Source organism: Oncorhynchus clarkii, chromosome 4, assembly GCF_045791955.1.
Source record: "Oncorhynchus clarkii lewisi isolate Uvic-CL-2024 chromosome 4, UVic_Ocla_1.0, whole genome shotgun sequence".
NCBI classification, from domain to species: Eukaryota; Metazoa; Chordata; class Actinopteri; order Salmoniformes; family Salmonidae; genus Oncorhynchus; species Oncorhynchus clarkii.
Window position 1 is genome coordinate 82,655,965 of NC_092150.1, and position 27,380 is coordinate 82,683,344.

The window sequence follows — 27,380 nt, forward strand, 5'->3', positions numbered from 1 at the left end:
GGCAAAGAAGGAACACCTCACACACTTGCAGGGTCAAATTAAAGTTAAATCACTTATAACTTGGAACAGAAAGTGCATACTGTAAATATATACTGTAATAATGTACCGTAATAATATACTGTAATAATCATAATGTAATATTCAGACTGTAATAATATACTGTAATACAATACTGTAATAGTCATAATGTAATATTCAGACTGTAATAATATACAGTAATAATATACTGTAATAGTCATAATTTAATATTCAGACTGTAATAATCAGACTGTAATAATATACTGTTATAGTCATAATGTAATATTCAGACTGTAATAATATACTGTAATAATCAGAATGTAATATTCAGACTGTAATAATATACTGTAATAATATGCTGTTATAGTCATAATGTAATATTCAGACTAATAATATACTGTAATAATCAGAATGTAATATTCAGACTGTAATAATATACTGTAATACTATACTGTAATAATATACTGTTATAGTCATAATGTAATATTCAGACTGTAATAATATACTGTAATAATATGCTGTTATAGTCATAATGTAATATTCAGACTAATAATATACTGTAATAATCAGAATGTAATATTCAGACTGTAATAATATACTGTAATACTATACTGTAATAATATACTGTTATAGTCATAATGTAATATTCAGACTGTAATAATTATACTGTAATAATATACTGTAATAATATACCATAATAATATACTGTAATAGTCCATGTAATATTCATACTGTAATAATATACTGTAATAATATACTGTAATAGTCATAATGTAATATTCAGACTGTAATAATAAACTCGAAAGATTAGTGGAATCTGTGTGGGTAGCTGGACAGGTAGGATGACTGACAGTAAAGGTGAACATGTGTCAGGTGACAGAGGAATGGATGAGAATGAGGCAGGAATTCCTTTAACCATAAAGTGGTATATTTACTGAGTAGTCTGTGCTGCATCACAAGGAAACAAATAACATGTATCCAATCAAATTCATAATCAAAGATCAAATCAGATCATTCATTATTAACATAATTTAGGGAATTCAACAGTCCAGTTCATTAAGAAGTCAATAGTAATCATCCACGAGTCATTTAGGCTCGTAACTATTTATCATAAATTATGAAAGAATACAAACAGTGAATGGTTACACAATCTATAATCCCCATTATCAAAGTCAATCAGTTAGCAAACAATGATGTTTCTCATTTCACTCTTTCAATTGTCTTCATGTGTACATATAATTAATTTCAATACACATGAACCATATCGATTGCATAATTGGCCTATGAGGATCCGTAGGGCCGTGATCGTTGACAATTCACATTACACAATATGTTTGAAGCTGCGCTCCAAGCTGCGCTCCGCGGTAATAACTATTAACAGTAACTGAATGGCCCACTCTCCCGATCGCCACAGATAATTCAGATGAAAGGTAAGAGTCGGTGGACTTACGTGGATTCATGGACGTACAGAACTTCTGGATCAGATGGAGTTAAGGAAGAGAAAGCAGCGAGATCAGGCGATGGCAATTTCCTCCTTTTATGGAGTTGAGATCTGTCGGACATTTCCACCTGACCTAATTAAAGCGCCCCTGGCCCAGCTGAGTAAATGGCAATGAATTAAAGGATTATTCCACCAACTCCATGGGCCTTTTCTACAGCTACCCCGGAAATGTGTTAAATTCCACACTCCTCAAAAAAGGCTCATTGCTCCCCGTCCTCTGTCATCTCAGGGAGAGGAATTAGTCGGGCAACTGGCCGGGTATATGTCCGGTTCTTCACCTGGATCTCCACTGATCTAACACGACCATCGGTCCCAGGCATGGTCTTAGTTATACGGCCCACCGGCCAGGAGACTCGAGGCAGCTGAGGGTCCACTATCATTACTACTTGGCCAGTTTCCAGGCTGGCCATTTCTCTCCACCATTTCCCTCTGTGCTGTAGACTTGGTATGGTAATCCCGAATGAATCGGGTCCAAAAATGGTCAGCTAAGATTTGGCTGTGTCGCCACCAGCGTCTGCCTACGAGGTTGGTATCAGCATACATGGCTTGAGGAAGTGACGCATCTCGGCGTCCCATCAAGAGCATTTTCGGTGTAACCGGATCGGGGTCAGCAATGTCTGCAGAGAGATATCCCAAGGTTTTGGAGTTCGGAATCCCTTCCACCTCCTCCCCTTCCTCTCCAGCCGGTGCTCTGCCATCCTTGCCTCCGCTCTCCAGGAACTTGGTGAAGCCCTCCAGTGTCCTCTCACCATTGTAGTCGACCACCTTGTGCTCATCGCCTGTGGGGAAGAACTTGAGTGTGGGGAAGCTGTGTACTTTGACTGTCTCGATCTCGTTGGCTGTGGAGTCCATCTTGGCCACGACGATATCGGCGCTGTCCTGGTACTTCTCGCCCAGTTTGGTCCAGATGGGGTCAAGCTGTTTGCAGTGGCCGCACCAGGGTGCATAAAACTCAACGAAGATCTTCTTTTTGGGGTCGAAGATGACCTCCTCAAAGTTCTTGCCGACCAGGACTCTGACGGGGTTCTTGTCCCAGTCTTCAGGGATGTCCTGGCTCATGAGGTGGGGCTTGAGTTTTTCCTCTGTGAAGAGTGTGCAGAAGGCAACGATGTTGTCGGCAATGATGGCCTCGCTCTCGGGCCTGTACTCTACAATACTGTAATAGTCATAATGTAATATTCAGACTGTAATAATATACTGTAATACTATACTGTAATAGTCATAATGTAATATTCAGACTGTAATAATATACAGTAATAATATACTGTAATAGTCATAATGTAATATTCAGACTGTAATAATCAGACTGTAATAATCTACTGTAATAACCAGACTGTAATAACCAGACTGTAATAATATACTGTAATATTCAGACTGTAATAATCAGACTGTAATACTCTACTGTAATAATCAGACTGTAATATTCATACTGTAATATTCATACTGTAATAATCAGACTGTAATATTCATACTGTAATAATATACTGTAATAACCAGACTGTAATAACCAGACTGTAATAATCTACTGTAATAATATACTGTAATAACCAGACTGTAATAACCAGACTGTAATAATCTACTGTAATAATCAGACTGTAATAATCAGACTGTAATAATCAGACTGTAATATTCATACTGTAATAAACAGACTGTAATATTCATACTGTAATAATCAGACTGTAATAATTAGACTGTAATAATATACTGTAATTATCAGACTTTAATAATCAGACTGTAATAATATACTGTAATAATCAGACTGTAATAATCAGACTGTAATAATATACTGTAATAATCAGACTGTAATAATATACTGTAATATTCAGACTAATATTCATACTGTAATAATCTACTGTAATAATCTACTGTAATAATCAGACTGTAATAATCAGACTGTAATAATGTACTGTAATAGTCAGACTGTTATATTCATACTGTAATATTCATACTGTAATAATCCGACTGTAATAATCAGAAAGGTATATTCAGACTGTAATAATCAGACTGTAATAGTCAGACTGTAATAATCTGAAGGTATATTCAGACTGTAATAATCAGACTGTAATAATCAGACTGTAATAGTCAGACTGTAATAATCAGAAAGGTATATTCAGACTGTAATAATCAGAAAGGTATATTCAGACTGTAATAATCAGAAAGGTATATTCAGACTGTAATAATCAGACTGTAATAGTCAGACTGTAATAATCAGAAAGGTATATTCAGACTGTAATAATCAGACTGTAATAATCAGACTGTAATAGTCAGACTGTAATAATCAGAAAGGTATATTCAGACTGTAATAATCAGACTGTAATAATCAGACTGTAATAGTCAGACTGTAATAATCAGAAAGGTATATTCAGACTGTAATAATCAGACTGTAATAATCAGACTGTAATAATCAGACTGTAATAATCAGACTGTAATAGTCAGACTGTAATAATCAGAAAGGTATATTCAGACTGTAATAATCAGACTGTAATAATCCGACTGTAATAATCAGAAAGGTATATTCAGACTGTAATAGTCAGACTGTAATATAAAGAATGGACCCAAGACTGGATAAAAGCGTATGTTAAATAGCATATATTTTATGCTATTATATTATATTATATTATATTATATTTGATTTGATTTGATTGTCAGTAGATGACTGCTCTAATGCATTGACCGGCTTGTGAATTGTATGACTGTTTCATCCTCTGTCCTTCCTGGTGGATTGTATGACTGTTTCATCCTCTGTCCTTCCTGGTGGATTGCATGACTGTTTCATCCTCTTCCTCTGTCCTTCCTGGTGGATTGTATGACTGTTTCATCCTCTGTCCTTCCTGGTGGATTGAGGAGGAAGTTCACTGGCGTACTGACACACAAACGACATCCGCAGCAACAGGAGATACCAAGCTACTTGGCTCTGTTCCTTTACCTTGCTCTCCCTGCCACGTCCGCCCGTTCTCCTCCAATTCTCTTACATCCCCGTGTCTGAGAAGAGATTCTCCCTTTGCCTGTGAACTTAGCAAAATATTATTGAAAATAAAAACTCCCACAGCCATTGTCTTCCAGTATTGTAAGGGTTCAGTTGAATGGTACACAACGCTGGCTACAGTGTAACACAATAGCAGGGCTTTATTGATTCAGTTTATGATCTAACCTTGGAGTTCTTCGAAACCAAACCAAAGCTAAATGATGTTTCCCTTACCAATGCCTATGGTGTTAATCATTTTTCCAATAGAAAATAGTGTCTCTTTTCTGATATAATTTCAGCTCTTTTGTTTGCTCTGTGTGTGTGTGTGTGTGTGTGTGTGTGTGTGTGTGTGTGTGTGTGTGTGTGTGTGTGTGTGCGTGCGTGCGTGCGTGTGTGCGTGCGTGCGTGTGTGTGTGTGTGCGTGTGTGCGTGTGTGTCTGCATGCGTGCTCACATCCCTGAGCGCGTCTGTGTGCGCGTTTGTGTGTGTGTGGTCTTGTCAGGGTTTGCATGCCTGCAGTACCGATCTCAACGTTATAAATAGGCACCATCAATCACAGGAACGTCCTTCATTTGGCATGCGCCAGTCACTCCTGAGGCTAGGGAGAAATGCATATTCACAGTTAAACAATGAGTGTCACTCAACCAGCTCCCTGTAGACACATAGCAGCTGTGAAGGGTAGGCTGCTATTGACTTTCCAAGTGGAAGAACCCACTGAGTGAGTGGCGTGAAAGAAAGACCCCATTTTTTATAAAAGAGCCAGATTAGTTAACTGGGGGAGAGAGAGGGAAGTGGAGGGGGAAAGAGAGAAAGGGGGAGAGATAGCGAGAGAGAGAGAGAGAGAGAGAGAGAGGGGGGTGGGAGAAAAAGCGAGAGAAGTGTGGAGATAGAGTGAGCGAGCGAGAGAGAGATAAAGAGAGAGAAGGGGGTAGAGAGAGAGGGAGGGGGTGGGTAGGGAGAGAGAGAGAGAGAGAGAAAGAGAGACTGTTAAGTGTCTAGTTGGAGAAAAATGAACAACCAGTCATTCCCTGGTCCCTATGCTCAGTAGGCCAAATTCCTATTTAGTAAACTGCAACGTGACTTGGACAGAAAAGCCATGGGAGTTGTCTGCAGGCATTAACCTCCCAGGAGAATGAGGATAAAGGGTGGGAACAAGATTTGCCACGTTGAGATTTTATTTTCAATGTTTTCCACCAAATAAACTTGAGATTGTGTTTATTAGGTGAGATTGCATTGGCCCTCTCCTGTTTAGGGCCTGAGCGGCAAAGCGGTGTTGAGTTTTCTCATTTTGTATGGTTAGTAAATTTGATTTGCCAACAGATCAATTTTTGTGGCGACATCAGGGAAAGAGGTCCAGGGAGAGAGGTCCAGGGCGAGAGGTCCAGGGAGAGAGGTCCAGGGAGAGAGGTCCAGGGCGAGAGGTCCAGGGCGAGAGGTCCAGGGAGAGAGGTCCAGGGCGAGAGGTCCAGGGAGAGAGGTCCAGGGAGAGAGGTCCAGGGAGAGAGGTCCAGGGAGAGAGGAAGAAAAGGCTTGGGACGGTCCAAATGGCACCCTGTTCTCTATATAGTTGCACTACTTTGACCAGGGCCCTTTGTAGTGCCATTCGGGACGGGCTGTATCTGTTGAGCCTGTTTTTAAATGCTGTATTTATAGGGGTCAGGGGACTGAGGGGAGATAGTGGAGCTCACTGTTTGGACTTTAATGACATTTGAGGAAAGTCTGTTTCCGGGGAAGCAAGGCTATTCAGCCTGGTTTCTTCTTCATTGTCCTCAGGGGCAATGCTGACTTAGAGTCAGGCTGGAACAGCTGGGAGGCTAGGAAATTGTCTGGGTGTGAACAAGCACAGAGGGGATTTCATTTTCGGTTTTATGGACGATCTTAGGAGTTCTTTCACATGTAGGTTTAAGAGAACTACAGGTATGAATGGTAAACCCAGACGAACAGGCACACAGCCACACACACAAAGGAGAGCAGAGAAAGGAAGTCAAGCAATGTGTGTTGACTATTGACCCAGAAAACGCTGTTTTGCAGACTGGCCCTCTAAATACCAAAATGTCATGTGACATGGAGTATATGAGCAATAGGGAGAGGAGACAGGGTAAATACAGGGTGACATGTACCATGATGGTGGAAGAGAGGGGAGATTAGAGAAGAGGGGTGAGAGGAGAGGGTGACAGGAGGGAGAATGTAGAGGGGTGAGAGGAGGGGGAGAGGAGGGTGAGGAGTGAGAGTAGGCTGAGAGGAGGGTGAGAGGAATGAGAGTAGGGTGAGAGGAGTGAGAGTAGGGTGAGGGTAGGGTGAGACGAGTGAGAGTAGGGTGTCGGTAGGGTGAGAGGAGTGAGAGGAGGGTGAGAGGAGGGTGAGAGTAGGGTGAGAGGAGTGAGAGTAGGGTGAGAGTAGGGTGAGAGGAGTGAGAGTAGGGTGAGAGTAGGGTGAGAGGAGTGAGAGTAGGGTGAGAGGAGTGAGAGTAGGGTGAGCGTAGGGTGAGAGGAGTGAGAGTAGGGTGAGGGTTGGGTGAGAGGAGTGAGAGTAGGGTGAGGGTTGGGTGAGAGGAGTGAGAGTAGGGTGAGAGGAGTGAGAGTAGGGTGAGGGTAGGGTGAGAGGAGTGAGAGTAGGGTGAGAGGAGTGAGAGTAGGGTGAGGGTAGGGTGAGAGGAGTGAGAGTAGGGTGAGGGTAGGGTGAGAGGAGTGAGAGTAGGGTGAGGGTAGAGTGAGAGGAGTGAGAGTAGGGTGAGGGTAGGGTGAGAGGAGTGAGAGTAGGGTGAGAGGAGTGAGAGTAGGGTGAGAGGAGTGAGAGTAGGGTGAGAGGAGTGAGAGTAGAGTGAGAGGAGTGAGAGTAGGGTGAGAGTAGGGTGAGAGGAGTGAGAGTAGGGTGAGGGTAGGGTGAGAGGAGTGAGAGTAGGGTGAGGGTTGGGTGAGAGGAGTGAGAGTAGGGTGAGAGGAGTGAGAGTAGGGTGAGGGTAGAGTGAGAGGAGTGAGAGTAGGGTGAGGGTAGGGTGAGAGGAGTGAGAGTAGGGTGAGAGGAGTGAGAGTAGGGTGAGGGTAGGGTGAGAGGAGTGAGAGTAGGGTGAGGGTAGGGTAAGAGGAGTGAGAGTAGGGTGAGGGTAGGGTGAGAGGAGTGAGAGTAGGGTGAGGGTAGGGTGAGAGGAGTGAGAGTAGGGCGAGGGTGGGTGAGAGGAGTGAGAGTAGGGTGAGGGTTGGGTGAGAGGAGTTAGAGTAGGGTGAGGGTAGGGTGAGAGGAGTGAGACTAGGGTGAGGGTAGGGTGAGAGGAGTGAGTAGGGTGAGGGTAGAGTGAGAGGAGTGAGAGTAGGGTGAGAGGAGTGAGAGTAGGGTGAGAGGAGTGAGAGTAGGGTGAGAGGAGTGAGAGTAGGGTGAGAGGAGTGAGAGTAGACTGAGAGGAGTGAGAGTAGGGTGAGGGTAGGGTGAGAGGAGTGAGAGTATGGTGAGGGTAGAGTGAGAGGAGTGAGAGTAGGGTGAGGATAGGGTGAGAGGAGTGAGAGTAGGGTGAGGGTAGGGTGAGAGGAGTGAGAGTAGGGTGAGGGTAGGGTGAGAGGAGTGAGAGTAGGGTGAGGGAGTGAGTAGGGTGAGGGTAGGGTGAGAGGAGTGAGAGTAGGGTGAGGGTTGGGTGAGAGGAGTGAGAGTAGGGTGAGGGTAGGGTGAAAGGAGTGAGAGTAGGGTGAGAGGAGTGAGAGTAGGGTGAGAGTAGGGTGAGAGGAGTGAGAGTAGGGTGAGAGTAGGGTGAGAGGAGTGAGAGTAGGGTGAGGGTAGGGTGAGAGGAGTGAGAGTAGGGTGAGGGTAGGGTGAGAGGAGTGAGAGTAGGGTGATAGTAGGGTGAGAGGAGTGAGAGTAGGGTGAGGGTTGGGTGAGAGGAGTGAGAGTAGGGTGAGGGGAGTGAGAGTAGGGTGAGGGTAGGGTGAGAGGAGTGAGAGTAGGGTGAGGGTAGGGTGAGAGGAGTGAGAGTAGGGTGAGGGTAGGTTGAGAGGAGTGAGAGTAGGGTGAGGGTAGGGTGAGAGGAGTGAGAGTAGGGTGAGGGTAGGGTGAGAGGAGTGAGAGTAGGGTGAGGGTAGGGTGAGAGGAGTGAGAGTAGGGTGAGGGTAGGGTGAGAGGAGTGAGAGTAGGGTGAGGGTTGGGTGAGAGGAGTGAGAGTAGGGTGAGGGTTGGGTGAGAGGAGTGAGAGTAGGGTGAGGGGAGTGAGAGTAGGGTGAGGGTAGGGTGAGAGGAGTGAGAGTAGGGTGAGGGTAGAGTGAGAGGAGTGAGAGTAGGGTGAGGGTAGGTTGAGAGGAGTGAGAGTAGGGTGAGGGTAGGGTGAGAGGAGTGAGAGTAGGTTGAGGGTAGGGTGAGAGGAGTTTGAGTAGGGTAGGTTTTTTTTATTGTATACTTTTTTCCACCCAATAAACTAGGCTTTTATTACTTTATTACTTCCTGTTTGAGCAGATAAAACTCCTCAGCACCCTTTTCTTCCTCTTCTGCTTCTCTTCCTCCACAACCCCACCACCAACTTCCTCTTCTCCTCTGTCCCTTCCTCCTCCTCCACCACCCCACTCCTCCATCCTGTCTCCTGTGAGGGAAAAGTTATGTTTTCACCTTATTTGTTGGCTATGTAACAATTATTGACTTAACCAACAGTAAGATATTTCTGTCCTGATAATGCTGTGTTTTATGGTCTCCACTCTAGCACCCTGCAGTTAGTCTGGGTGTTGAGGACATGGGTTCTACTAGAGATAGTTTGAAGCTGACAATTGACTTGTGTTGGTCATAAAACCTAAATGCTAGCATTCATTAGACAAGATGTGGTGTGTGTGACTCGAGATAGAGAGTTGCCCAGATGCCAGGAAGATGAGACAAAGTAAAATACCATCGAGTGTAGATAACCAAGATGGCTTATGGGAAGGTTAGAAGTGACTGACTAAGCAATCTTCGTATGAGCTATATAAAAACTGTGCATCGTCTGTAAAGGCTAGACTCTCAGCCTAACAGTCAGTCAAGACTGGTGGACTGACGGTCTCATTATTGCAATAATTAATTAATATTAAATAAAGATGATTGTTTGAAGAAAAGACCAAGTCTCTCTTAGTACTGAATTTCCACTACATTTTTGGCGACGAGGATGGGATCTGCAACTTCACCTGTTGAAATCTCCTGATCTGGGTAAACTGTGCACAGGGGATCAGAAATTAGGATCTCGCGGTACACCATGCGCATTTTTATTATTGATCAGGTGGACCCGCCTATTATCTGAGAGGTAGCGGGCACAGGTGGATATCAGATCTCGAACAGAGTACTGAGAGAGGTAGGCTTGGACAATCTATCAATACGTGACGAAATTATAAATGTAAAAAATAAAAACAATTAAAGTCCCTGTTTGAGGGTACGCTCAGAACGAGGTCTTCCTCTCAGGGAACTCCACCCCCCCACCCCCCCATTCAGCTGAAAATATTTAACTTTCACACATTAACAAGTCCAATACCTCAAATGAAAGATAAACATCTTGTTCATCTACCCATCATGTCCAATTTTTAGCGAAAACACAACATATATTTATGTTAGACCACCACCAAATCAAAGGGAAAACGCAGCCATTTTTTCCAGCCAAAGATAGAGTCACAAAAGCAGGATTAGAGATAAAATGAATCACTAACCTTTTGGAAATCTTCATCAGATGACACTCATATAACATGTTACACAATACATTTATGTTTTGTTCGATAATATGCATATTTATATCCATAAATCTCGGTTTACATTGACGCCATGTTCAGAAATGCCTCCAAAATATCCAGAGGAATTATAGAAAGCTACGCCAGATAACAGAAATACTCATCATAAACTTTGACTAAAGATACATGTTCTACATATAATTAAAGATACACTGGTTCTTAATGCAACCGCTGTGTCAGATTTTTTTTTAAAGTTACGGAAAAAGCCTAACGTTGCAATAATCTGAGACAGCGCTCAGACGTAAAAGTATTTCTCCGCCATGTTGGAGTCAACAGAAATACGAAATTACATCATAAATATTCCCTTACCTTTGATGATCTTTCATCAGAATGTAGTGCAAGGAGTCCTAGTTCCAATAAATCGTTGTTTTGTTCCATACTGTCTAATACTAGTGTCCAAGTAGCTGCATTTGCTAGCACTTTCAGCTCACGTGCCCAAAAACTGACTGCTGGTCCAGGATAACTCGTACGAAAACTTCCACAAGATATATTCCAGGTCGAATAAACTGGTCAAACTAAGTAGAGAATCAATCATCAGGATGTTATTATCATATATATCCAATAACGTTCCAACCGGATCATACGTTTTCAGCTGGAGCCAAATGGAACGGCGGTAGCACCCACAGAGAAATGCGCCACGTAAAAATGGCATTCTGTCGGGACACTGACTATTTCCCCTGCCATTCAGTCAAAGTTCACAGCAAATGCTCCATTCCACTTTCTACTGATTGAGGACATCTAGTGGAAGGCGTAGGAAGTGCTACCAGATCCATATATTGTTGGGAAAGGAGGGGGCGATGAAGTCAAATTTGACCCACATTCAGAATTTAACTTCTTGTTTGGAAGATTGCCTGCCCTATGAGTTATGTTATACTCACAGACATAATTCAAACAGTTTTAGAAACTTCAGAGTGTTTTCTATCCAATAGTAATAATATGCATATATTAGCAATCTAGGACAGAGTAGGATGCAGTTCACTATGGGCACGCAACTCATCCAAAGTGAAAATACTGCCCCCTATCCTCAACAAGTTAACAGGGCCTCAGCTGAGGTAAACAGCAGGACTGAGTTCAGTTGATAAGAGTGTTCTTAAGTGAGGTATCCTTGTGCATGATTGTTAATTAGCCAGTTGCGGGCAACCAAAAGTATAATCCGTGGTACTGACTTGATCGCAGTAGGATGGTGAGGTTTGTGGGAACGAGGGACCAGGGCCTGGTGACACCCTGAGGGGGCACTAGTCCTGGTGAAGTTCTATTAGACGAGGGACCTGTGCCAGGTGACACCTGAAAGAACACTAGTCCTGGTGAAGTTCTATTAGATGAGGGACCAGGGCCTGGTGACACCCTGAGGGGGCACTAGTCCTGGTGAAGTTCTATTAGACGAGGGACCAGGGCCCGGTGACACCTGAAAGAACACTAGTCCTGGTGAAGTTCTATTAGACGAGGGACCAGGGCCCGGTGACACCTGAAAGAACACTAGTCCTGGTGAAGTTCTATTAGACGAGGGACCAGGGCCTGGTGACACCTGAAAGAACACTAGTCCTGGTGAAGTCTAATTATAATGTGTTGTGTTTTGTTAAGTTAGGTAACAGGTATGCCCTGGGTTACTATTGTTAGGTGTTATTGTAAGTGTTTTGTTTTTCCTGATACTTAGGAAATATGAGGTAAGGTTGGATTTTTTTGGGACCGTGTTACATAGTCAGATAGGAGACATGGGTACTCTGTAGGTAGTTTTGCACATTTAGATAGACATAAGATCATCTATACAAGCGAGTGTGAGGGAAGTATGGTTTGGGAACAGTACTGTGTGAATGAGATACAAGAGAGTGTGAGGGAAGTATGTTTTGCGAACAGTACTGTGTGAATGAGAGTTTTGTGAGTCTAGAATTAAGTGTTCATCTTACATTTGGATAATAAAATATGCAGTGTTATCTTGAGGGTTCCGTTCTACAGTGCCCATCATAGAATATCACAGAGTGGTATTATAAAGTTCTAGATGTTATTCTATCATTTCTGGAAGACTACAGAACCGTTGAGGATTATTCCCATAGGGCAGCGTCCGAGTCTATGGGTGAGGAGTCGTGGGAAATGGAGTTTCATTAATGTGAGTACATAAGATTCCCTACGTTAACTATTGATTCTGTGAAGACATGAACACAAAAAAAGAATGATAAATTGTATGTGTGTATAATCGATCCCTCTCTCCCTAACTTCAGTCATCGCTCCATCATTCAGTCCAGCCCCTGGCCTGGAGGAATTAGAGCATTTTGGCACAGGCTATTTCTGGTCTCTGCCAGGTTACAATGGGAGTTAACCGCTGTCTGTAAAGTGAGGTAGGGAGTGGGGGAGGCTGGCTGCTTATTGCGCTGGGAACTTAACTTATTGCATGGGAGACTGCAGAGCCCCCCACCCTCTTCAATCATGCTTTTATTGGGAGATTACAAATCGGAGGCAGGGACGTTTTTTCTCTACTGTCTCCTCTCTACAGCTGCACCCCCCTAAACAGCACCAGCTACAGCCTCTCTCTAAATCTATCTTTCTGTCTCTCTCCCTCTCTCTCTCTCTGGCTGGTTGATTGGCTCCCTCTCTCTGTCTGTCATTATGAGGAACAGAGACTGGAATAGTGTGTGTATGTAACAAGCTCTCAAAATATATCTTTCTGTGTCTCTTTCTCTCTCTCTCTCTCTCTCTGTCTGTCATTATGAGGAACAGAGACTGGAATAGTGTGTGTATGTAACAAGCTCTCAAAATATCACTGCAGAATCTACATTTGTCTATAAACGTCCCATTTCAAAGTTGAGTCATTAATTCCAGAGGTGAGGTTGGGAAAGGGTTACGACTGCCTAGCACTGGGATTGAACATACAACCCTCGGTTGGGATAGGGTTACGACTGCCTAGCACTGGGATTGAACATACAACCCTCGGTTGGGAAAGGGTTACGACTGCCTAGCACTGGGATTGAACATACAACCCTCGGTTGGGAAAGGGTTACGACTGCCTAGCACTGGGATTGAACATACAACCCTCGGTTGGGATAGGGCTAAGACTGCCTAGCACTAGGATTAAACATACAACCCTCGGTTGGGATAGGGTTACGACTGCCTAGCACTGGGATGGAACATACAACCCTCGGTTGGGATAGGGTTACGACTGCCTAGCACTGGGATTAAACATACAACCCTCGGTTGGGATAGGTTTACGACTGCCTAGCACTGGGATTAAACATACAACCCTCGGTTGGGATAGGGTTACGACTGCCTAGCACTGGGATTGAACATACAACCCTCGGTTGGGATAGGGTTACGACTGCCTAGCACTGGGATTAAACATACAACCCTCGGTTGGGAAAGGGTTACGACTGCCTAGCACTGGGACTGAACATACAACCCTCGGTTGAGAAAGGGTTACGAATGCCTAGCACTGGGATTAAACATACAAACCTCGGTTGGGATAGGGTTACGACTGCCTAGCACTGGGATTGAACATACAACCCTCGGAGCCGGACCTTGCAGCTTCTGCCCATCCACCATCCCTGTTCACAACGCCCTGGTAAAATCTAAGCCTGCACCTTACCACCCACCCACCCACACACACATATACATTCATGCTACAACACATATCACATCTGCTACTACCAGACTCTTATTATGATTGGTAAATACTACACAATTTAAACACATGTTTCCCCAAAACATGTGTAAATATTTTACTCAATTGTACCTTCCTGTATTATACTTAGGATAAAATGTGTATTCTATAAAAATAAAAAAAATACATTTTAAGTGAGAAGTAGGCATTGGTCTGAAGCTGAAAAATAAAGTAAATTCACATGAGCAACAAAATGCCGATTTCACCCATGCTCTACCAAGGTTTACCAGCACAGCTTTGACCTACTACAGTAGCTATGTTGGTCTATTGTACTTCCAATACATTTTAGGAGTTGATTAGGATTCAAAACTTCTCAAACAGTCTAATTCATACTCTGAGGAGGTGCTCCCAAAATAATGTGGTTTGTACCTCATACAAGGTCATGTATTGCATTCTTCCCACCCCACGCTAAGATATTACCCAATTCCACTACCAAGCTTTTATTTTATAATTTAAAGCAAGCTTTACTTTTATACTTATAACACCATTTTTTATTTTCTTTATTTTTTTATTTATATAGGCAAGTCAGTTAAGAACGAATTCTTATTTACAATGACGTTCTACCCTGGCCAAACCAGGACGACGCTGGGCCAATTGTGCGCCGCCCTATGGGACTCCCAATCACATATCATATTTATTTTACCAATACATGTTGTCATGACGTTGGCCTGGGGGGTAGGTTTATGACAGTCATAAATACCTCTTCCCCCCTTTTTCCTCTCTCTACCCTACTGAGGTTACATTTGCAAAACCCCTTGGTTAACATAGAGATTCTGGGAACATCAGAAGGTGGGGGGAAATGAACTATATTCTGGTAATCCGACCAATTGAACATATGCGGTGGTACTTAATGAATATGATGTCAGTTCGGATGTCATCTGAGACATTCTCATCAATGATAAAATGACAAACTCTACAGTGGAAAGTCTACACATCAGAGTTATCGGATTCACATGGAATTGTTGTTCAATTTAAATGTTTGAATATGAAATTATTCGTGATGGGATGAAATGTGATTTTAGCTTCTAAAATGTGAGATGTGGGTTTTCATAAGATAGGGCTGCTCAATCAGTGGCCCGCCCTGTGAAGGGACATGGGCTATAAAACTTTTCTAACACGCCCTCCTCTCCCTTCCTATATAAGCCCTTGACGACAATAGAATTTCCTGTTCCAACGATGTGAGGACGACGGTCCTATGTCAGAATGGTTCAGATAATAACTACAGAACGAAGCCAACACCAGTGTGAGCTTTGGTTGTGAAATGGTATGAACGTTGAACTCTTATTCACTACAGAAGTGATACCTCCTAGCCGTTGACTTAGCAACAGCAAATGCAACGAGGGTTGCACAGACAGAGTATCCCGTCTATCACACAACAACGTTACTACAACGTATCCAATTGACAACCAGAGACGTTCTGCAAAGGACTCGGTTGGGCAACACGGCCTTCCATCTACCACCAACCTACCGAAGCACAGCGCAGAGTAAATATTTATTGCATTTTCCCTTTCCAAATGGGCGGTAATTTAGAATGCATAAGATACTGTATTTACGATAGCCCAGCTTCTTCCCTTTGTTCCTCAGTCTTCCCGCTCTTTCACTCAAACCCAGCCCCTTTTCTTTTGTGTAACAAGCTGTCATATCTGTTCTGCCCGCTAGGGACGTTTTCCTTTATGACGTAATTTATAATCAAGTTATGATTTCATTAGGTGTATGTGTAATTCTGTGTGATTAGTTAGGTATTTAGTAAATAAATAATTAAACCCAATTTTGCATTGCTTATTCAAATTGTTAGCTAGGGTTCGTGCAGATAACTAAGAATTTACAACTTTCAGATGAGACTGAATTGAGGTGACGATTGATATTGACTGCAATTGGTGTAAAATATTACTAGATCTTTAAGAGTTTATTCGGAAGATAACAGCTCTATAAATATTATTTTGTGGTGCCCCGACTCTCTAGTTAATTACATCTACATGATTAGCTCAATCAGGTGATATTAATTACCGAGAAATTATTTTATAGAATAGCATGTCATATCACTTAATCCGGCATAGCCAAAGACACAACAATGTCATTGAAAAATAAAAGTGTTTTGGTCAGGAGGTACCCAACAGAACATAACTACAGGAGGTAGGGTAGTGGACACAGCTAGTTTACCTGTGAAATATTGACATAAGCACAGAACCACTTGTTTTTCAAACATGGTCCTGTTTTATCAATTACTGTGCTGAACAATGGACAGTTCATAACCTCATTACCTGTCAAATGACTATGTAGCTTAAAGTTATGTGTGCATTTGTATTTATTTTCAAAATTAAGATGATGACGCTACAATTATACACATTTACAATAGGCCTATATCTACAAATACATACATATAATGTATATATATATATATATATATATATATATATATATATATATATATATATATATATATATATATATATATATATATACTGTACCAGTTAAAAGTTTGGACACACCTACTCATTCAAGGGTTTTTCTTTATTTTTACTATTGAATAATATTGAAGACCTCAAAACTATGAAATAACACACATGGAATCATGTAGTAACCAAAAAAAGTGTATATTTTAGATTCTTCAAAGTAACTACTCTTTGCCTTGATGACAGCTTTGTACACTCTTGGCTATCTCTCAACCAGCTTCATCTGTAATGCTTTTCCAACGGTCTTGAAAGAGTTCCCACATATGCTGGGCACTTGTTGGGTGCTTTTCCTTCATTCTGCGGTCTAACTCACCCCAAAACATTTAAATTGGGTTGAGGTCAGATGACTGTGGAGGCCAGATCATCTGATGCAGCACTCCGTCACTCTCCTTCTTTGTCAAATAGCCCTTACACAGCCTGGAGGTGTGTTGGGACATTGTCCTGTTAAAAAACAAATGATAGTCCCACTAACCTCAAACCAGATGGGATGGCGTAAAGCTGCATAATGCTGTGGTTATGTGTGCCTTGAATTCTAAATAAATCACAGACAACGTCACCAGCAAAGCACCCCCACGCCATCACACCTCCTCCTCCATGCTTCACGGTGGGAACTACACATGCAGAGATAATCCGTTCACCTACTCTGCGTCTCACAAAGACATGGTGATTGGAACCAAAAATCTCAAATTCGGACTCATCAGACCAAATTTCCACCGGTCTAATGTCCATTGCTTGTGTTTCTTGGCCCAAGCAAGAGTCTTATTATTATTGTTGTCCTTTAATAGTGGTTTCTTTGCAGCAATTAGACCATGAAGGCCTGATTCATGCAGTCTCCTCTGAACAGTTGATGTTGAGATGTTTCTGTTACTTGAACTCTGTGAAGCATCCACTCTCTGCCTCTCCATGCGTCTCTTAGTCTCACCCTGCGTCTCTCTGCCTCTTCCAGCCTCTCTGTCTCTCCATGCTTCTCCCAGCCTCTCTTTGCCTCTCCCTGCCTCTGGCTTTCCCTGTCTCTTCCAGCCTCCCTCTGCCTCTTCCAGCCTCTCTCTGCCTCCTCTCTCTGCGTCTCCCAGCCTCTCTCTGCCTCTCCCTGTCTCTCCCAGTCTCTCTCTGCCTCTCCCAGCCTCTCTCTGTCTCTCCCAGTCGCTCTCTCTCTTTGCCTCTCTCATTCTCTCTCTGCCTCTCCCAGCCTCTCTCCGGCCTCTCGTGGCCTCTTCCAGAATCCCTCTGCCTCTTCTAACCTCTCTCTTCCTCTTCCATCCTCTCTCTGCCTCTCCCAGTCGCTCTCTGGTCCTCCGGGTTGTTTGGATTTACGAGCGAGTACTTGACCACGTCTGAGCCCCTCAGATCCACCGTCACTCGTCAGGGAGGCAGATTGGCCCGGCAGCCTGGCAGGTGGGGCCCGTACCAAGCCTACTGCTGCTGCTCGCTTTTATTTGGACATAAAAAGTAATGAAACAGGGGAATGATACGAGTGTTTTACTGCTAATCATGTGTCCCTTTGTCCCTATTAAAGCCTTGTTTGCATAACAATCTACACAAACACACTCCCTCTTCCCACCATCTGTCTGTCTGTCTGTCTGTCTCTTCCTTTTCTTTCTCTCTCTCCCCCCCCCCTCTCTCTCTCTCTCTCTTTCTCTCTCTCTCTCTCCCTTTCTCTCTCCCACCCCTCTCGCTCTCTTTCTCTCTCCCACCCCTCTCTCTCTCTCTCTCTCTCTCTCTCTCTTTCTCTCTCCCACCCCTCTCTCTCTCTCTCTTTCTCTCCCCCCTTATCTCTCTTTCTCTCTGTCTCTCTCCCCACTCTCTCTCTTTCTTGCTCTCTTTCTCTCTCCCCCTCTCTCTCTTTCTCTCTCCCCCCTCTCCCCCTCTCTCTCTTTCTCTTCCCCCCCTCTCTCACTCTCTCTCCCTATCTCCCTCCTTCGTCTCTTTCTTTCCCTCATTATTTTTCTCCCTCCTTCTTCCTCCTCTTTCGTTCCTCTGTTTGTCTTTCCTTCTATGTTCCGCTATGGTTTCCATACCCAGATATCTCAGTGTGCTCTGTGCCATTTAAGTTAATGGACTCAACCTGGAAATGTTGTCAAGTAAACAGCAACTCATGAAATATGCAGCTGGCTCCTGTATGTGCAGCCAACCATGCCCAGCCCAGCCCCGGTGGCCTCTGCACCAGCCAGCAGCACACACACACACACACACCATCGAGACACACACACAGACACACACACACAGATAAATAGACACACGCCTCCGCTACACCCCAGAAAATCAGCCCGTTCTGCACTTTCCCCAAAACTAGGTGAAATGCAGCATCCTAACTGAGTAGGCTGTAGACTACTCCTAAGGATGAGTCAGTATGAGGTTTACATACGGGTCTATTTGCTGTATTCAACCACAGGTCTACGTCTTGTTTCTCTTTATATGAGCCAGCTCACTCATCATCCCCTCCATCTTGTTCTTAGCCGGGGGGGGGGGGGGGGGGTGATCCTGTCCCCCCAAGCTACCTACTGCAAAGGTAATACCAGGAGCAGACCAGGACTTTTCAAGTACTCGAGGTAGTCACTTATCATTTATATAGCGTTTACACTAAAAGGTAACTATGTTCTTTGATATCAAATACAGGTCTCAGAAAAACAAATCATACTTGAAGGTATTTTGAAAACCTTTCAGAAAACCAAATATTATTTGAAGTTATTTGAATATGTGCAAGTTATTTGAAAACAGAAATATATTTATTTAACTGCTGCCAAATATTTGATGAAGAACCACAAACTACAACAGTTAGTTGAATTAGTCTAAATATAAGATCATAAGCACATATGCATCTTAAATATAGCCTCAAATTAAATCTGACGGACTTGGATGGAATCCGTTCAACATTAGACCACTTTTACAGCTTCAAAATGACTAACAAATATATTTCCATAATGTGTGAGACATACAGTAAGGTAATACAGTAAGGTAATACAGTAAGGTAATACAGTACGGTAATACAGTAAGGTAATACAGTAAGGTAATACTTTAAGGTAATACAGTACAGTAATACAGTAAGGTAATACAGTAAGGTAATACAGTAAGGTAATACAGTAAGGTAATACAGTACAGTAATACAGTACGGTAATACAGTAAGGTAATACAGTACAGTAATACAGTAAGGTAATACAGTACAGTAATACAGTAGGGTAATACAGTACAGTAATACAGTAGGGTAATGTTACTGAGAATGCTCAGTAGTAAAGATCTATGGCTATGGCGAAAGGAAACTAAACATCCCAAAATGGTCTTCTTAAATCAACTATCAACTAGGCTGAAATCATGTTAGTTTGTATTCTGAATAAACTACCCCTTTATAGACGTTATAGTGTGTGTTTGAAACAAGAACACTTACCTTCAGATGGACAAATCATTTCTTAGTTGTTTTTTTCTAGGCATCCAACTTGCTCTATGCAATGTTTGTCAATGGCATTAAATTACTCTACAGTATTTTCAGGTATCATACAATTAATTGCAGCTTTCAACCTTTTCAGTGGCATGTTGAAAGAGCCACACGGTAGTTGAGCATCACAACATATTTATAATTATCTGTACAAAATATAATTGGTTCATTTGTTTGACTTGGTTATGTACACCTGGAATGGACATTCAGGAGAATGGATATTTACAGAATTATCAGATAGAAATGTAACTTAAGAACGGGAAGAATACAAATAGCAACATAGAACAGATCTACTGCTTCTTAGATTTGCTTTCAATGAAAATGACAGATCTGTAACTCAAATTTCTACGTGAATTATGACGGGTCGCCCAACAAGTTACATGTTGCAGCATTAAAACTATAATTATTCCAGGTATGACCAGGAGTACACGCTAATATGCACTCATTCATGTAACCACACACACACACACAAACACACACACACACACACACACACACACAAACACACACACACACACACACACACACACACACACACACACACACACACACACAAACACACAAACACACACACACAAACACACAAACACACACAGGGCAGAAAGGCAGTACCATTATGACACTGTATGGTAACACTGCTCCTGTACAGGGCCCTTCCACCCTTCCAGCCCTTTGAGAACTGTAATTTTGCCAAAAAAACCTTTGGATTTCACCTCATTTTCATTCACTGTCATAAAGAGCACAAAATAAATACAGTCCTTGAGTCTGAAAGCCACTAAAAGTGTAATATAAGTCCTCTTCTACAGTACAGCATCGTGCATTATTCAATAGAGTGGCTTTCATCCCAGTGCTTATTGCTTGGTGACTATGGCCTTGTGATATGGATGACCTCTCCTTGGGCTTCATGTCTAGCTCTTCTAACTCTACGTTCTCTCACCCCTTTCACAACGACAGTATCCTGGTGGTCCTATAGTTTCTCTGTGTGCGTGTGTGTGTGTGTCTGTGTGTGTGCGGTTACATGAGTGTGATGATGTCATCTCCCAGTCTTGGCAGTACTGTGAGTTAGTCAACTCAAAGGTCACACATCATATGAGCAGCGGCCCTTCCCTGCTGCGGTTACCGTGACTGCCAGGGGAAAGGTATTATGGGTAGAGGGCGGCGTTAAGGTAGGGGAGTGAGGGTCGGTGAGAAGATTGGCGAGGTGGCAGGCTATTTGGCGTTGCGAGTCAATCCACTTACGAAGAGCACTGCGCTCTTCATTCCCTTCTATTCCCTCCAGTCACAAGAGTGCAAATTCAAAAAGGAGCCATCGCATATTGCATTTAGGCTGGAATCGCTGGCGCTTCACTTTCAATCAGGTTGCTCTTTTTTGGAGAGGAAGAGAAGAGGGGGAGGAAGGGGGACAGAAAACGGCCAACTTGTATAAAAATGTCAATGCTGTCAGCAAAACCGCCTCACGGTCCTTCCTCCGGTATCGAGGCAGATACATGTGGTTTTTATCTAGACCTGATATTATTATCATTTTATTGTTGATAGAAAGTGCCTTGTGGAGCCTTATTCGCAGCAACTCAAGGAGATTGTATATTCAAGATATGAGAAAATGCAATGTAGTACAGTGTTGCCCCTCCTATCACCTCATATTCACATCAACGACGTCTGTATTGAACCCTTAAATCACAATAAAAGACAGCCTGCCATTTCACTTTCAGATCTAGTTTCCAATTCCAACTATTTTATTGAAGTCATTGTAACCTACTGTGTGTTATAGACAGTAAATGCAAAGAAACATTGTCCTGTGCTGGTTAACTATGGCCCTGAGTTTAGCTGTTTGTTGTTTCAATTGGGATTATTTGGTATTTTATTAGGATCCCCATTAGCTGTTGCAAAAGCAGCAGCTACTCTTCCTGGGGTACATACAAAACATGAAATATGACATAATGCAGATCATTAATAGACAAGAACAGAACTACATATTTAAAAACACAGCCTACATATCAATACAAACACACAAACTATCTAGGTCAAATAGGGGAGAAGCGTTGTGCCGTGATGTTTCTTTATTTGTTTTTTGAAACCAGGTTTGCTGATCATTTCAGCAATATGAGATGGAACAATAATGGCTCTATATAATACTGTACGCTTTCTTGAATTTGTTCTGGATTTGGGGACTGTGAAAAGACCCCTGGTGGCATGTCTGGTTGGGTAAGTGTGTGTGTAAGTTGACTATGCAAACAATTTTGGATTTTCAACACAATGTTTGTTATAGCAGGAGTTCATATAATTTAGCCTGGTCCCAGACCTGTTTGGAGTGTTTAGCCAAGTCATTGTCTTGCCAGAGAGCACAAACACATCCATAAGGGCCATGTCAGGACAAACACTAACCTGGCTTCAGATCTGTTTGTACTGTACAGTACCAGTCAAAAGTTTGGACACACCTACTCATTCAAGGGGTTTTCTTTAGTTTTACTATTTTCTACATTATAGAGTAATAGTCAAGACATAACAACTATGAAATAACGCATGTGGAATCATGTAGTAACCAAAAAAGTGTTAAACAAATCAAAATATATTTTATATTTGAGATTCTTCAAAGTAGCCACCCTTTGCCTTGATGACAGCTTTGCACAGTCTTGGCAATCTCTCAACCAACTTCACCTGGATTGCTTTTCCAAACAGTCTTGAAGGAGTTCCCACATATGCTGAGCACTTGTTGGCTGCTTTTCCTTCACTCTGTGGTCCAACTCATCACAACCATCCCAATTGGGTTGAGGTTGGGGGATTGTGGAGGCCAGGTCATCTGATGCAGCACTCCATCACTCTCCTTATTGGTCAAATAGCCCTTACACAGCCTGGAGGTTTGTTGGGTCATTGTCCTGTTGAAAAACAAATGATTGTCCCACTAAGCTCAAAACAGATGGGATGGTGTATCGCTGCAGAATGCTGTGGTAACCATGCTGGTTAAGTGTGCCTTGAATTCTAAATAAATCGCAGACAGTGTCACCAGCAAAGCACCCCCACAACATCACACCTCCTCGTGCTTTACGGTGGGAACCACACATGCGGAGATGATCCGTTCACCTACTCTGCATCTCACAAATCACAGCGGTTGGAACCAAAAATCTAAAATTCAGATTTGCACCTGTCTAATGTCCATTGCTTTTGTTTTTTTGGCCCAAACAAGCCTCTTCTTCTTATTGGTGTCCTTTAGTAGTGGTTTCTTTGCAGCAATTAGACCATGAAGGCCTGATTCACACAGTCTCCTCTGAACAGTTGATTGTTGAGATGTGTCTGTTACTTGAACTCTGTGAAGCATGTATTTGGGCTTCAATCTGAGGTGCAGTTAACTCTAATGGATCTTCCTTTCCTGTGGCGGTCCTCATGAGAGCCAGTTTCATCATAGCGCTTGATGGTTTTTCCGACTGCACTTGAAGAAAGTTCTTTAAATGTTCCGGATTGACTGACCTTCATTTCTTAAAGTAATGATTGACTGTCATTTTCTCTTTGCTTATTTTAGGTGTTCTTGCCATAATATGGACTTGGTCTTTAAAACCTGTTGTGATTAGGGGGCTGTATTTACGGGAACGGGATATTTTGTCAGGACAAGATGCTAGAATATGCATATAATTGACAGCTTAGGATAGAAAACACTCTAAAGTTTCCAAAACTGTAAAAATATTGTCTGTGAGTATAACAGAACTGATATTGCAGGCGAAAGCCTGAGAAAAATCCAATCCGGAAGGGCCTCATGTTTTGAATGCGCTGCATTCCAATGAGTCCCTATTGAGCAGTGAATGGGCTATCAACCAGATTACTCTTTCTCCGTATTCACGAAGGTGTCTACAGCATTGTGACGTAGTTTTACGCATTTATGTTGAAGAATATCCGTAAGCGGCTACATTGCGCAAGTGGTCACCTGATGCTCCCAGAGAGATTCTCGCGTAAAATACAGAGGTAGCCATTGCTCCAATCGGTCCTACTGGAAAACTAATTGTCCCAATGGATATATTATCGAATAGATATTTGAAAAACACCTTGAGGATTGATTATAAACAACGTTTGCCATGTTTCTGTCGATATTATGGAGTTAATTTGGAATATTTTAAGCCTTTTTCGTGACTGCAATATCCGGGCGATTTCTCAGCCAAACGTGAAGAACAAACGGAGCTATTTCGCCTACAAAAATAATATTTTTGCTATCTAACTGGGAGTCTCGTGAGTGAAAACATCTGAAGCTCATCAAAGGTAAACTATTTAATTTGATTGCTTTTCTGATTTCCGTGACAAAGTTACCTGCTGCTAGCTGGACAAAATGCTATGCTAGGCTATCGATAAACGTACACAAATGCTTGTCTAGCTTTGGCTGTAAAGCATATTTTGAAAATCTGAGATGACAGGATGATTAACAAAAGGCTAAGCTGTGTCTCAATATATTTCATTTGTGATTTTCATGAATAGGAATATTTTCTAGGAATATTTATGTCCGTTGCGTTATGCTAATTATTGTCAGGCGATGATTACGCTCCCGCATGCGGGAAGGGGAGTCACTAGAGGTTAACCAGATAGGGATATCTTCTGTATACCACCCCTACCTTGTCAAAACAGCTGATTGGCTCAAACACATTAAGAAGGAAAGAAATTCCACAAATTTACTTTTAACAAGGTTAATTGAAACGCATAATTACCTCATGAATTTGTTTGAGAGAATGCCAAGAGTTTGCACATCTGTCATCAAGGTTAAAGGGTGGCTACTCTGAAGAATCTCAAAAATAAAATAGATTTTGAATTGTTTAATGCGTCTTTGCTTACTACATGATTCCATATGTGTTATTTCATGGTGTTGATGTCTTCCCTATTAATCTACAATGTAGAAAATAGTAAACATGAAGAAAAACCCTGGAATGAGTAGGTGTGTCCAAACTTTTGACTGGTACTGTATATCAAAAAGCATACTGTAAGAGATGGCTATAAACAGATCTGGGACCACTGCTAGTCTCGTGCTCACCCTGACATGGACTTAGCCCACTGAACACAGTCTTCATTCCTTACTGCTCCAGCCTGCCAGCCAGCCTGTATCCCTCTAACACGGTGAAGAGTTATTCACAGTACCCCTCCACCAAGCAAATGCATTAGCTGGCAACACGTAGCTACCCCTCTCGCTGCTTTCTTTTCATAATACAACCACAGCTCAGCATACCACTGCCCTACATATAGAACATCAACCTGTCCTTATGTCAGCTCGTGTTAGTCACAGCAACAGTGCAGAGCCGCCACGGAGCACAATAGCACAATATCACGATGGCTCTCAATAGCAGGCTAGAAGGAGTTGTCCGCCATTACGGCTTGTTGTTTGCATGAAACAGGAAGCAGGGCCTCTTTGAGCCGACACGGTGCACAGTGGCACAATATCATGGTGATAGATCAATAGGAGGCCAGAAGGACAGCTAGTTGTGTGTGAGCCGCAGCTGTGTTGAGGGGTGTAGTCAGTAAAGCATGAAGGGTCTCTATGGAATTACATGGCACCAATTACATGTCCTTACATACCAACTGCTCTGCATGTTCCACAATCCACACGCTGACGTACACTGGCAGAACAGTTAACTTACCTTTTACTACGCTAGCCCGAAGCGATACTGTCTCACACGTACAAGAATATGCATGCAGAACCAAAGACACATGCAGACTTAAAAATGCACACATGCACGCAAGCACCCACCCACACACACAGAGAAGGCCTATAAGACCACCCATGATAACACTGGCCATCAGCCAATCCCATACTCCACACAGACACATGAGGAACTTGATATATCCCTAGTAAAGCCACACAGGCCATTCCCTATTATGTCTCAATGCACTCTATACACAGCATCTCAACTCTATACCCAGCATCGCAACTCTATACCCAGAATCTCAACTCTATACCCAGCATCTCAAATCTATACCCAGCATCTCAACTCTATACCCAGCAGCTAAACTCTATACCCAGCATCTAAACTCTAGACCCAGCATCTAAACTCTATACCCAGCATCTCAACTCTATACACAGCATTTCAACACTATACCCAGCATCTAAACCCTAACCCAGCATCTCAACTCTATACCCAGCATCTAAACTATATACCCAGCATCTCAACTCTTTAACCAGCATCTAAACTCTACACCCAGCATCTCAATCCTACACACAGCATCTCAACTCTATACACAGCATCTCAACTCTATACCCAGCATCTCCAAGTCAAACACTTTGATGGGGTTAGGAGTTGATAGCTAAGGTGTGTATTCTCATTAACCCGGCAGCGCAGATCCATCTTTCTCTCTCTCTCTCTCTCTCTCATATATATATATACATATATCTCTCTCCCTCTGTCTCTCACAATTCAATTCAAGGAGCTACATTGGCATTATTTAACGTTGCCAAAGCAAGTGAAGTGGGTAATATACAAATGTCAAATAAACAAAAATGAACAGTATACATGACACTCACAGAAGTTCCTTCTCTCTCTCTCTGTGTATAGTAAACATGACACTCACAGAAGTTCCTTCTCTCTCTCTCTATGTACAGTAAACATGACACTCACAGAAGTTCCTTCTCTCTCTCTGTGTACAGTAAACATGACACTCACAGAAGTTCCTTCTCTCTCTCTCTCTGTGTACAGTAAACATGACACTCACAGAAGTTAATTTGTCTCTATCTCTGTGTACAGTAAACATGACACTCACAGAAGTTCCTTCTCTCTCTCTCTCTGTGTACAGTAAACATGACACTCACAGAAGTTCCTTCTCTCTCTCTGTGTACAGTAAACATGACACTCACAGATGTTCCTTCTCTCTCTCTCTGTGTACAGTAAACATGACACTCACAGAAGTTCCTTCTCTCTCTCTCTCTCTATCTCTGTGTACAGTAAACATGACACTCACAGAAGTTCCTTCGTCTCTATCTCTGTGTACAGTAAACATGAAAATCACAGAAGTTCCTTCTCTCTCTCTGTGTACAGTAAACATGACACTCACAGAAGTTCCTTCGTCTCTATCTCTGTGTACAGTAAACATGACAATCACAGAAGTTCCTTCGTCTCTATCTCTGTGTACAGTAAACATGACACTCACAGAAGTTCCTTCGTCTCTATCTCTCCCTCTGATGATACAATCTTCCTTCTCTCTCTATCTCTGTGTAAAGTAAACATGACACTCGCAGAAGTTCCTTCGTCTCTATCTCTGTGTACAGTAAACATGACACTCACAGAAGTTCCTTCGTCTCTCTCTCTGTGTACAGTAAACATGACACTCACAGAAGTTCCTTCGTCTCTATCTCTCCCTCTGATGATACAATCTTCCTTCTCTCTCTATCTCTGTGTACAGTAAACATGACACTCACAGAAGTTCCTTCGTCTCTATCTCTGTGTACAGTAAACATGACACTCACAGAAGTTCCAAAATAATAAAAACATTAAAAATGTCATATTATGTATATATACAGTGTTGTAACGATGTGCAAATGGTTAAAGTACAAAAGGGAAAATAAATAAACATAAATATGGGTTGTATTTACAATGATGTTTGTTATTCACTGGTTGCCCTTTTCTTGTAGCAACAGGTCACAAATGTTGCTACTGTGTGGCACACTGTGGTATTTCACCAGTAGAGGAG

The 27,380-nt window shown here is 42.5% G+C and overlaps 1 protein-coding gene and 1 pseudogene across 1 annotated transcript in view; one reads left to right on the forward strand and one right to left on the reverse strand.

The window, feature by feature from the left end:
- Window positions 1-27,380, forward strand: part of LOC139407876 (alpha-(1,6)-fucosyltransferase-like) — a 176,199-nt gene that overhangs the window by 75,288 nt on the left and 73,531 nt on the right. The window lies entirely within an intron of this gene.
- On the reverse strand, window positions 1,844-9,034 carry LOC139408068 (protein disulfide-isomerase pseudogene; annotated as a pseudogene).